This window comes from Anopheles maculipalpis, chromosome 3RL, assembly GCF_943734695.1.
Source record: "Anopheles maculipalpis chromosome 3RL, idAnoMacuDA_375_x, whole genome shotgun sequence".
Lineage (NCBI taxonomy): Eukaryota > Metazoa > Arthropoda > Insecta > Diptera > Culicidae > Anopheles > Anopheles maculipalpis.
In genome coordinates, this window is record NC_064872.1 from 22,479,981 (window position 1) to 22,492,370 (window position 12,390).

The following is a 12,390-nucleotide window of genomic DNA, read 5'->3' on the forward strand; positions in this document are numbered from 1 at the left end:
CCGCGTCCACAACCCTCCCCCTCTTCTAAATCGTCTTTATTTATGAGAATGGAAATTTTCGTACGGAAAAGAAAATCGAGATCATCACGCTTTCTCGTGTGCTTCCGAGTGTTTGGGCTCCCACACACTCCCACACCCACATTAAAGGGGTCTCCCCGGCACAAGGGAGGCCAAGGGCATCAAAATAGCAATACCTGCCATATACACACACACCTAAAAAAGTAGGCTACAAACCGTCGCAACACCACCCGTAAGATGTACTACCACTATCGGGTTAAGAAACCGATTTGCCTTTTTTCTGTCTTGTCTTGCGCCCTTCCCTTAAGGCAGAACATATTTCGGCTTCCTACCAAAACACCATTTTCATTTGCCTTCGCCACTGACTGCCAGTTGCGGATTAGTGAGGCACAACGAAGGGACTTGCAAACACGCAAGCTAGCACTCTCTCTATATCAAATGAAGCAAGCACACGCCTGAGCTAGGGGTTCGATATTTGCATACACGACTTTGCTAGGCTCGATACAGAGGGCCCCCCTTTCTTCCCCCCCCTCCCTCCACCCTTTAAAACGGAAGGGAACACACCGCCGCGAAACGAACCAAAACAAAAAGCAAAACAGCAACAAAAATCCGCATTTGAAAAGCGAAACTCCCATCTCGTCGGTCGACACCAGTCGACTCCGGTATCCCTCTCTCAAATTACAAATACACACGCGCACGCAAAAATACATTCTCGCTCGTTGGCGCCCCATCATCATCAACATCACTGTGCCCATTTGGCGCAGTTTCAGCAAAATAATTGCTCGCCTAAAATGCGGTTACGGCGCTCACCGGTCGCAACACACGTTTCGTTGTTTCCCATTTCCGCTACCTACGACCAAGGCAGCGGACATTCGATCGGGAATGCTCCAGTTTCACGACGCCTGGAAACCGACGACGCATGTTGGAAATGCAAACATGGGTAACCTGTGTGCCCGACCAAGACCGTGTGAGAAATGGAGGTGCTCTGAAAGGTGTGCGAGCATGTAGTCAACCTGATTATGCTATTATTCTTTTCTTTTTCGGGGGGTGGCAGCGAGGGTGAACGGACGATAAAATGTTGCGAGCCTCCCATGAAAGACAGCTTACAAAGAAGGGATACGGTGTGATTGCTGTTACATGTAAGGTCAAATAGTTTTAATTATTTCAAGCATGAATATGTTACGAAAATGAAAAATACTCAACACCATTGTTTCAATAAAGATTTGCTTTCGGCTATTGAAATATAAATTAACGAGGATCACAGTACATATTTTTTACCTAGTCCCACCCAGAAGCAAACATTCAAAACATAAGTCCTGTTTTAACTTCTAGCAAAACTCCTCTTTTATGTTTTATTCTACCTGCCAATGGGAGCCATGTCGGTGACGGCAGTGGTAGCGTCGGCGATCTTCACATGGTAGGATCGTGCATCGATTCCCGTACCGATTGTTTTCTGACTTGAGTTTGTAAAGCCCAAAGTAGAAGCTCGCAGTGTATAATTTTGTGTGTTTTTTTTTCATTTTAAACCAATAATGATTCTTAACAAATTCTAAAAATTCGTCTTTACAAGTTTTATTCCGTAAGAACGGTCTGACCGTACGGTCTATACTAATTTACTATCAATCGAGTATGTTTCCCTAAAATATTATAGTAAGAAATCCCTAAATTTATATTCTTCTTCTTCTTCTTCTTTTTCTTCTTGGCTCAACGATTTTCGAAGGTCACGCTGACAGGTCAGTCCTCACTACAGGTAGAAACCCGGTCCTGCCGTTTGAAGACCGGCGTCTTTGTCGCCTACACCACCGGGCCACCCTCTAAATTATGTTTTGATTATGATTGAATGATATGTTATAATAGCTATTTTCCATAATATTCTTACTGCACTCCACGGTTAATAATTTTTTACAAGATTCACTCTGTAATTTTTTTTTGCGAAAGTTCCTTTTTATGAATATAAAAAAAATCTCACAAAAAACACGATCAGAAGAAGCGCTTGGAATAAATAAAAGCACTTGTTAACGTTTTTCAACTCTTCAACCGGCTAGTATACATTTTCCATATCAATTGCACCAGCTTCCGTAACTATTTTGGATGATTTTGTGTCTATTTTTGCTGACTCGAAAATGTATTTCTCTATAATATTTTATTTAATATTATAACTGAAAGAAATATACTTCAGTCCCTTTTTGGTATCCTACCCTTAAGTACAGAATTATTCAAATTGCTATGTTTGTTGTCTTTGACGATAATTTATTATAATTTTAAACTCCTATGAACATTTTAATGCAAAAGATTGCTCGTAACACTCAATTTACTGCTAAATAATCATATTTTTTCCCTAAAATTCAGGTATTTTCCCGTTAACTATACAATCAATTCAGCATGCTGCATGTACATTAAATTCATAAACAAAAGTCCAACCCCTTAATCGCTGGTTGTGATGGTAACCTGGCATGCATAACACCCAAAACTCTGCATGCATTGCACTGCTACTTTATTTCGCGTGTACACCTTCCGCCTTTTTTATATGTTTCAACAGACAGGTTAGATCCCACATGCCCACCCGGCTTTTCACGATCCACAAATAACCTTGACGGCCACACAAACCGTTTGTACCCGCGGCTCGCTAATAAGCAACCGCGACCTGGCACTGGTTTTTGTTTGTGAATTAATTGAATCCACCACAATTAGCCACCATGAATCGTTTTATTGGATGGTGGACCCGTTGTGTTCGAGGGCAAATTTCGAGTTCCCCTCGTACACTAGCGCCACCAGTACCAAACAAGAAACTAGGGTTGGAAATAAATAAAAACCTGCTTTGGTTTTTTTAAGGATGGCAGTTGAAGGGCGGGATATGGTGCAACGAGACCCACCACCCCCGAACATGTTGTAAGTCATAGCGGTTCGGCTCCGTGACGGGACAGATTTATGGTTCTACTAAATTCTAGCACCCTTACCGTAACGATTCCGAAATCTCTCCCGAGCTTTACAGACGGTCCCCGGCCGTAGCAACTTCCCTTGGCACGAATAAAAAGGAAGGGAATAAAAACAATGGGCTCGGCGGCATACTGATCAGTCGCGTTTACTTTGATGCTTTACCGTACGAACTCCGCTGGCAGACTTAGCATAATGTCGTTAGGTTAAGATTAATGGTGCGCACCGAACTCGGCATGCGTTCCTGGTGGAGGACCAGATAAGTTAAAGGGTTATTTGAGTGTGGTACAGCGTCTTGTTTCGCTCTCGAGCACACGCTCGCGTTTTTGGAAAATCGTGTGCATAATCTGAAAGCCCTACGACAGACCAAGGGAAGGAAGCACTTAATAAACCTATCACCTGTAACTGCGCTTTTAACAGCCGCTCGCAGGTTACTGGCGGCGTTACCTTTCAACTTTATCTAGTAGAAAGGTGTTATGCTAGCTATCTCCACGCCTCATGAGACGAAATATGTAGCACACAAACCTAACGTCGGACGTTACGTGAGAATGTTGTATGTCCCAGTCACTCAGCCACTTTTTGGGTCGTGAGTTGATGAGAGATCTCTTCCGCCCAATACGTGAAAAACGACTTGACTTTAACCTCTTCAACCTGCGTCAATCGAAGGCTCCGCATGGCTCGGATGTCATAATAGGTGACGATCAAGGCAAACACCAATCGATCTATCTTCGATTCGTTCACTCGCGCTCGCGCCAGTCATCGTTTACGTTAACCTTGCACTCATCAGCTGACTGAGAGGGGAGTTACTGAAGAGATGAGCTTGTTTGTGTAGTCAGCCAATTGAGGACACCGCCCTACTTCACTGCCTTACAACCAACTGGTGCATTTTTATGTCCGTGGCCAGCTGTTTATTTTTTGATAAATAGAGAACCCCCTAAGCACATACTGCTAACGTCATCAGAAAATGACAACTTCCCATTACAGAAAAAAAAACTCTCAAGTTGCCTAATAAAGGTGTGCCATCAGAACAAACATGGCTTTTTACTTACTTAAATAGCAATCCCTTTATTTACTAATCGAACGTAAAAAAAACAACGGTTGAGCAATGGTCGATGTAATGAGTAAACAATCCTCCAATTAGGGTCTTGCGTTGGTTGCTATGCTAAGTGCTTTGACAACTATGACCAACCAAAGCGAAAAGAAACAAAACAAAACGGTCTTCAGATAAAACCATAACACCGCGGGACTTGTCTTCACGTGCGCTCACCCGTCCGTAGCAAGACTTGAATGAGACCTGAACGTTTTACAGCTTCTTTCCGAATGTCCAGCGTGCATGCCGATGATGATGCAATGAGCAAACGGATGAGCAAAGCGCATAACCTGCCACGTTCGAATCGATGATCGGTGTACACGAAAGCCACACGCAAGAGGGAAAAGTAAACCAGCTTCCAGAAAGAAACACCTTCATGTTCGGGTCGTTGTTGTTTGTTGTCGATTATGACATGTGGAGAAGGTCGTTGTTTTACGCGTTTCGCCAAACACGATCACATCTTCGAGGCGACGCGGTGGCACCTTCCACTATCGGCTAAACGGAATCTCGACGTGCTGTGCAGAAGAAAATCGATACCGATCGATACTTCACCCTCGCTACGGATATACGGATACACTTCGCGATCGATGGCGTTGTTCAACATCGCAGATAAGCGAACCAGTGGAAACCGAAAAAGGAACTAAAAAGCGGCACTATCTTTCTGCCGGTGCACGACGTTCCCAGCAAATCGATACACCGGTGCGAAAATATGGCCAACCCAACTGACGGGTTAAAACTAATGGGAACACTATGTGTTTCTTTCTATCTACACCGCCCACACTTCGGAAAAGGGGAATGGTCTTTGATTAGGGACCTTACAAAATGGAAAGTAAGTCCTCCCATCCCCTTTCAGAAAACCCTTAAATGGGATTCGATTTAGCAGACACAAAAATGCAATAATAAAGCACTGGCTATTTTCGAACAAGTAAAGCGAAGCGCTCTTTCACTACATCACGAGCTCATTTGCTTATGTCACGCAAAAAACTGGTCAACACTCACTAGTCTTAATGCTCCCCCATACATATCTCCCAAGTTGTGCCTCGTGTGGTGCTGTCTATCCCAAGGTTCCAGGTTAGTGGCTGGGAAGGAGACTCGAAGATTTATAGTTTCCCAAGTCCCATTGGATCCTTCTTTCTCTCCTAATTCCTGATCAAATACCATCAACGGTACGGTGCGTGTACCGATCCCGGGGGAACTGCGTGGATATGCAATTCTACGATGTGATTGTAGGTTTCCCGGTGTCGCGGAGAGATATCCTGCACCCTAAATCCCTTACCGTCAAAGTATAATTACAATCCACTCTGGACGGTCTGGTGTCTGAAGAAACGGGAAGTCACCGAACAGATAGAGCACGATACAGCCAAGTGACTTTCCACACCTCCTTTCATGAGCTGCACAAGATTGTCGTTGGACACTTTTCTACTTTACGTTCGATAAGTCGTCGTGGTATGCAAATGCTGGGGACACTACATTGCTTGGCTAGTACGAGCCACCGCTCGCCTACGCAATAATGATATTAATAATACAAACACTCGCGTTTCAATAGATACCTTACTTCCATGGTGTAGGCCACCCGCTTCTTGGGACACTGTCCCGGAGGACTCCCCAAAGGAAGCCTAACCGCCGGAATTAATCACTTCTTTACCAACAACCTTACTATTCGTAGAGCGGCTAAGTAGCGGCTAGGTGCGAGAATGGAATGGACCCAAATGGCTTCCGGTATACGACTAGCGTGCCTGACGTGCGATTAGACAGACGGCGAAAAACACGTCCACTTTCCCGTGCGTCCGGTAACGATTCTGCCCATTCATCGATTATTGGAGCGGATGCGAACTTGGCTTGAATGAAAGCCTTTCCAATGCAATCAACAGCACATTAGGAAATGTGTATGTCCCAGGTCTCTAGTTTTTCGTCCTATTGCTGAACCTTTGCCAGCGGAGATGGTCCACCTGGAATGTGCAAGAATTTCTCTTTATGGAGATATGTTCTCCAGCAGATTGAAAGTTGTTATCGCATTCAAACATTCACTCTATCTCTTCATAAACCTTCTCTGGAGTAGCATAAGCCGAAAGGAGCTCACAGAAGAAAGCAAAAAATCGGGACAAGATCACCCAGAATCACCCTATGAGCGTGGGTAAGCCTTGTCAGATAGGCGATGATCGATTAGTTTCCTTATGGAAACACCCGTTATAACGAAGCGAGATTCGTCAGCAATTGACCTCTCCACTGTTGTTGCACACAAGGCGCCGACGATCGACGACGACTAGAGCGTCGAGCATTATTATTAGAGATGCAAAACAGCACCACCACTCAACCGCGCGGATGCATCTCCGCCTGGGTGCATCCACAACAAAGAAAAAGAAAAGATTGAAGAGGAAATAGGTTTCGCCCGCTAGCGATCTCGACCTGGACACACGACCCAATTTTATTCCACCCCGTCCTTTAGCCGTTCGGAACGTCATCTTCGGGATCTCTCGCTACTCTCGTGCCCTGTTTCGCCCAAAATTCAATGCGTCCTTTCCCGTTCGCGTTGTCTTGTAATTACTCCAAGGGCACTGGACACTGGGGCACGGGAAAATCTCAATCACTTCCCGCAGGCCGGACCGGATCGGACGCGATTGGGAAATGGTGGTGCGCAACACAGGCGAAAACCCCATCGGGCGCTGTTGTTGTGGCCACCAGCTGATAAATCTTAAAAGCTTACTGCTGCCTGTCAGAATTCTTGGACGGACCAAGCTTCCGCGATGCCCCCACAAGATGGATGCATGAAAGTAGTCGGGAAAATGTTTACGATTTTGTCATGATTTTGTGCCTCCGGGGTGACTCGTTCCATCGAGCAATGCATGTAGTTCACGGTGAAAGATCCAATGGCGCGATGCACTTCTACCGGCGTAGCGATCCCAAGAATTGATTGAAGTTGTTCGAACGGAACGTCGTTTCGGTAGCCTGCGGACAGACACGCTATGCTCTTGAAAAACGGGACTTTACCAGAACGGCCCAGTATCGCAAGGGCGGGGACCCATCGCTAGATGACCCATTCCCGGCCGTCCAAACCGAGCGTAATCGTGAGAATTCTTTGTCAACCCCCGATGGGCTCCGATGACCTACAATCGATCGGCGACAAATGGTGGTTATGTCTTGTGTCGGAGGCCGATTATCGACCGACAAAGATCTCGCGCTACTCTCCGGAAGTTCACATTCCATCCCAATTCCTCGATGTCACCGCCAAGTCACCAACAACACCGGACGGTGGTGATTAATCTACTCCAGTGCGTTTTCCTGCACATTTTCTTGCTCCGACAGATCGACAGACAGACAGGGTCTCTCTCTCACAAATCAGCATTCCACTCGCTAACGCTCGCGCAACAACAACCTCCCCAGAGTGTGCGTCATTAAATGCGATGATTCATTTTAATTCCTGACTTTGAAGCGTTGCACGAAGGTTCTACAAAACGGAAGGCATACACATTGAGCTGCAGCTCTTACCACAGAGAATCGACATTTCGCGAAGCACCGTCTTGCTTTGGCGGCTGCGAGTGTGACTGCAAAAGCAGCAAATAAAAATCTACTGACATGTCCTAACCAGAATGGCTGGGAGATCCGTTAAGCTGTGCGGCGATAACTTAAATTCTTCGCGTCAAGGCGGCCTCTTCCCTCGGGCACTTGAAGCGGCACTTAAAGTGAGCATCAGAATTAACTTCTCCTCGAACGCGGAGCTGTCAGAATAGCGTCCGCCTGTTCGAGAGGATTTTGCGATCTTCTTTTGCTGTTTGCCATCAAACGCCCCGGAGGGTGCAGGGCGCTGTTGCTATTCGCGAGACCGGCCATATTTGTCCCGCTGTTTAAGGCAACCACCAGCACCAGATGGGCTGCTATCATTCGACGTTTAGCAAATAAAATTAAAGATGACTACAGCTATGTCGTCATTCGCTGTTTTGCTAATTTTACGACCTCGCAAATAAACCGATCATTTGGTGTAATAAAAAACCCAAAACCGACTCGAAAAACGAAAGGACTTGGGAATGTTGTCAACACGGTTTGAGAAGGAAGCATGGGATCTGAGAGCTTTTTTTGAAGATTAATATAAACACTAACGCAAAAATTAAGCATCCAAGTTTCATAACATTTGTCCTCGCGAAATTCTCGTTGGGTGTAGGCAAATATGGCGAACATTTTTTGCTTGACCACAAAGTTACCAATCACACAGCACATTCATGCTGGTTCTTTCCACATCTCCTTCTTCCTTTCCATCCATCTCCCTATCTGATATGCGTCGGTGAATTGTGTGTTTTGTACGGCTTGATTTTAGCATATCTGGATGCCTTTTTCCGCAACGAGTCTTCACACCCGTGAGTGGACTATGGAATGAGCCGTTGACTTAACAAATAAATGTGAACAACAGCCACAACTACCACTTAGCTTTGTTTGCTTATGCATGCGGCGTGTTTTTGACCTTCACATGCGAATCATCGTGCCCTTTTAATGCTCTTGGTGTGTTAGTGTCAACACGACACAGGAAATTCTTATAATTTTCTTTTTCAATACTGTACCACTCACATAAATAGCCGCTACAAAGCTTAAATTTATACAAGCGGTCATGTGGGTTTGCGTGCTGCGATGTTTTCCACTTTAGGCAGGGTTCTTTGTCAACAAATTATGCTGAATCACACTTGCAAATATTGTAGTCCAATTGACGCAAAATATTTTTTGTTTGATTCATGTGAAGTTTCGTTGAGTTATGTTTTTTTAATTTGTATTCTTCGTACTGTGTATTTTTTATTGTTTGTGTTTATTTTTAAGATTTATTTATTTTTATTTACAATTGAATATGACGGTCCAGTGCCGTATTGTCGTTTATTTTTAAGATCATAATTAGAAAAATTCACCCGTTTTTAAATGGCAGAACCGGGTTGCCCCGTTGTAAGGACAGACTACCCAACAACGAAGTACCAAAAAGTTTAGTAAGGCTTGACCAGCAGGTCGTACAGCCAAGAAAATGAAGAATATTATTGTTTAGTTTTTTCATAGAGTAATTTGTAACGAATGCAACTAATTTTTTATCGTTTCTTTCCAACATTTTTATCGTTTCTTACAGCTGAATCGTTTCTTGATGTACCGTAAAATTGTCTGTTACTTTTAAAGCAACTGAATTGGTTTGATTGATCGTTTGTACTAGTATTTGAGCGATAGAATAACATGTTAATATATTTTTCATCGTTATTTTACCGAATATTCAAAGTTATACAATAAGTTTTACAAAAAACCATCAATGGCAGTCTTGTAGACTATGAACAATTGGTTTTAAAGTACCCTTCATCCGGAAACCTGCCAGTAAGGTGTGTCATTACATCGCAAAATTTCATAGTATCCTAAGGAACCCTGTAAAAATAGAATTTTATCAAATAAAGTAAAACAATCTACTCTCTAAAAAAACGACGCTACGGTGCGTACGAACGTGCTTCATTGGACACTACAACTTCTTCACATAACCTTTCAAATAGTGACTCCTTATAGAAAAAAGGGAAATAAATCAAAATCTAGCTCCCTTTAAAATATCATTCTTCCTTAACGATTGACTTCGCTAATTGAGACCTTTCAAATCAACTCTTTTACAACTGCTCCAACAACCATTTCGTCGTCCAGAGAAAGTCGACTCCTGACCGTCAACATACGTCCAGGAGCGGGATCCATCCCATTAAATCGAGTAGTACGGTGGCAAAAGAATGTAAACCATTAAAACGACCCTGGACGTTAAAATCATTAACTAAAAAAGCACATTTTAAAACATCAGCTTCCACATCCACCGGCGGGCTTCATAACACGCTCATCAACACCGATTATTGCCATGAAATACACCTTCGTTCGCGAAAAAGGAGGTGCAAACCATTTTTTCCCCTTTGCGGAAGTTCATTCGTGAACCGTTAAACTCGTCCCCCCGGTGGGCCACCCTATCCGCCGGAGGAAAGTCCTAAAAAATCGACCAACCACAGCTACCTTCTAGCTTATCGTGTCATGCCCACACACACACGATTCGCGTCATCTCGTCACCTTTTGGGGACGGCCAAGGAAAGGCCCCGTGGACACGAAACAGTTCGCAACAAATCACCTCCCCTAGCACACACACATCGTTTAGCGAGCGAAGAAAAATCCATAAACGATCATAATTTATGCCCATAAGGATAGCTATCATTCGCTTCGGGTCCGATCTGCAAGGGTTATAACGTCATGGCACATTCAATCTTATCCTCGTGTACACAAACACACATAGGCACATCGAAATGGTTCCACGTTCGTCTATTTAACGGAGCGGATATTTATCGACGCTGTGAACGATGACTAAAGATCACCAAAGATCAGAAGACTCCGAACGCCGAACGGATGAAAAGGAAAGTTTCCATCCCACAACACACACACACCCAACCACCCACATTTTCATCGTCAGCAAACTCGAAGTTCCCTTTATCTCGCGTGCACTCCTCGCATCATCATCGAAAAAAAGCGCCATTCATTCCACACGGGCTGTTATCGATCGATATGCGTGAATGGATTTATGCGAAATTTACGACGCGCCATTTTGATGGAAAGGCTTCACTTGACAGCTATGCAATCTACTGCGGGGAGTGGTTCGGTAAGCAACACAGCAACGCGAGTGAAGGTGTTTCAGATTTCGCACCGGTTTAAATAACGTCCACGCCAAGATAGACGATGAGAAGGTGGAGTTCGTGCGCACAAATGCGTTAGAAAATGCCAAGCCCTGGCTGTGTCAGGCGCGAGACACCGTGAGGAGGTGCAATGCGAAAATCGACTTCAGTACAACCGTATCTAGTAAATCGTGACGACGCACACAGATCATGTGGTACAGTTGTGTTCAAAATTGTAGCAGTGGCACCTTACTGTTTCAAAATAAGATATTGGAGCCTACGTTTGAACGTTTGAACGTTTTGGTTTCATGTGTTCTCGCAGTCCTTGTAAATGTTGTATAATTTATCCTGTTCTGACAGTAAATTTAAAGCCCACGGCCCAGTGGTGTAAGCTTCTTTACACAACAGGATCGATATTCGTCCATCGAAATTTCAATATTTATCCATCATAGATCTTATTGTAAATTTTAGCTTATTTAATACATTTATCATATACTAAATTAAACTCTGTAACGAGCAGCATACATCAGCTTTAACTTCTGACAGTTAACTTATCCCAGCAGAAATTTTGTCCTGTAGTTCTAAAATACTGCGACAATTTTTTTAACCAATCCCCTAACAAATCCTAATCTAATGCATAACCCTGTAAAACGTTATGGTTCATAAATTCTTGAAACATTTCATCCAAGCAAACATATAGCAAACATTGCATTTTAGCATTTTAGCAGCAGTAGAAAGAAAATTTTATTGCATTTTTTTTTGTACGCCACTGTAAACAGATTACGCCTGACATGCGGAACACACGGCACACTAAAGCAAAACATTATCATCAACCACTTTTTCGCACCTACGGGATATTACCAGGTGTTTGCAGATTCCGAAATTTATTTTGCACCTTTAAACAACTTCCTTGTCACACAGCATGGAGCACACCAAGGGTACGAGCAACAACAACAGCAACAAAAAAGAACTAAAGCCCCAAACTAAACGCTAGAAAGTTTGTTGTGATAGAATCGGTTATTCGATCGTCTCCAGGGGTCGTACTGAAAGCTCGCATGAGCCTAGTAAGCCAATAGGGGGGGGAGGCAAACGATGAAATTGAAATATTACCCCCCGGGTAGTGTTGTGACCTGCAGCAAGGAGAGTGCGCACAAGAGATCATGCGTGTCTTCGGCCGGGGAAAGGGAAAGCTTGCACAGATCCATCCACGCGAGCACACAAGAATCGGGGTCTTTTCAAAATGTCTTCACCCCGGTTTTATCGGCCCACGACATTTTTTTTTACCAGTTTACCTCATTGGTGTCGGGATAGGAAGGCAGGTTTAATGTGTTCTTGGCACTGTTGGCTGCCTTTGATCGAGCCACTTTCCTTTTCGTCGAGCAAGAAAGATCTTTAAACCGATGCCACCCGCATGTACAGCTCTTTTTTGGCATGCACTTACTCTTTGCAGAGGGAGTTTGATTCATTCCAAGCGACCTGAGATATATGTAGTTCATGTGCGAGTCGTAGTTTCATCCACCTGGCTGGTTGGATGCTGCATGAGACCTTTACGTGAGTGATTTATCACCGAAAATATGCACACACACACACACTCACCGGAATGTGATCTCCATTGCAAGCGTTTACTGAGAAGACATTTTCCCTTCGATCAAGTCAATGTGCTTACAAAGTCTCTCCCTCTCAGAGAAAGTCATCTTTACGCTCGGG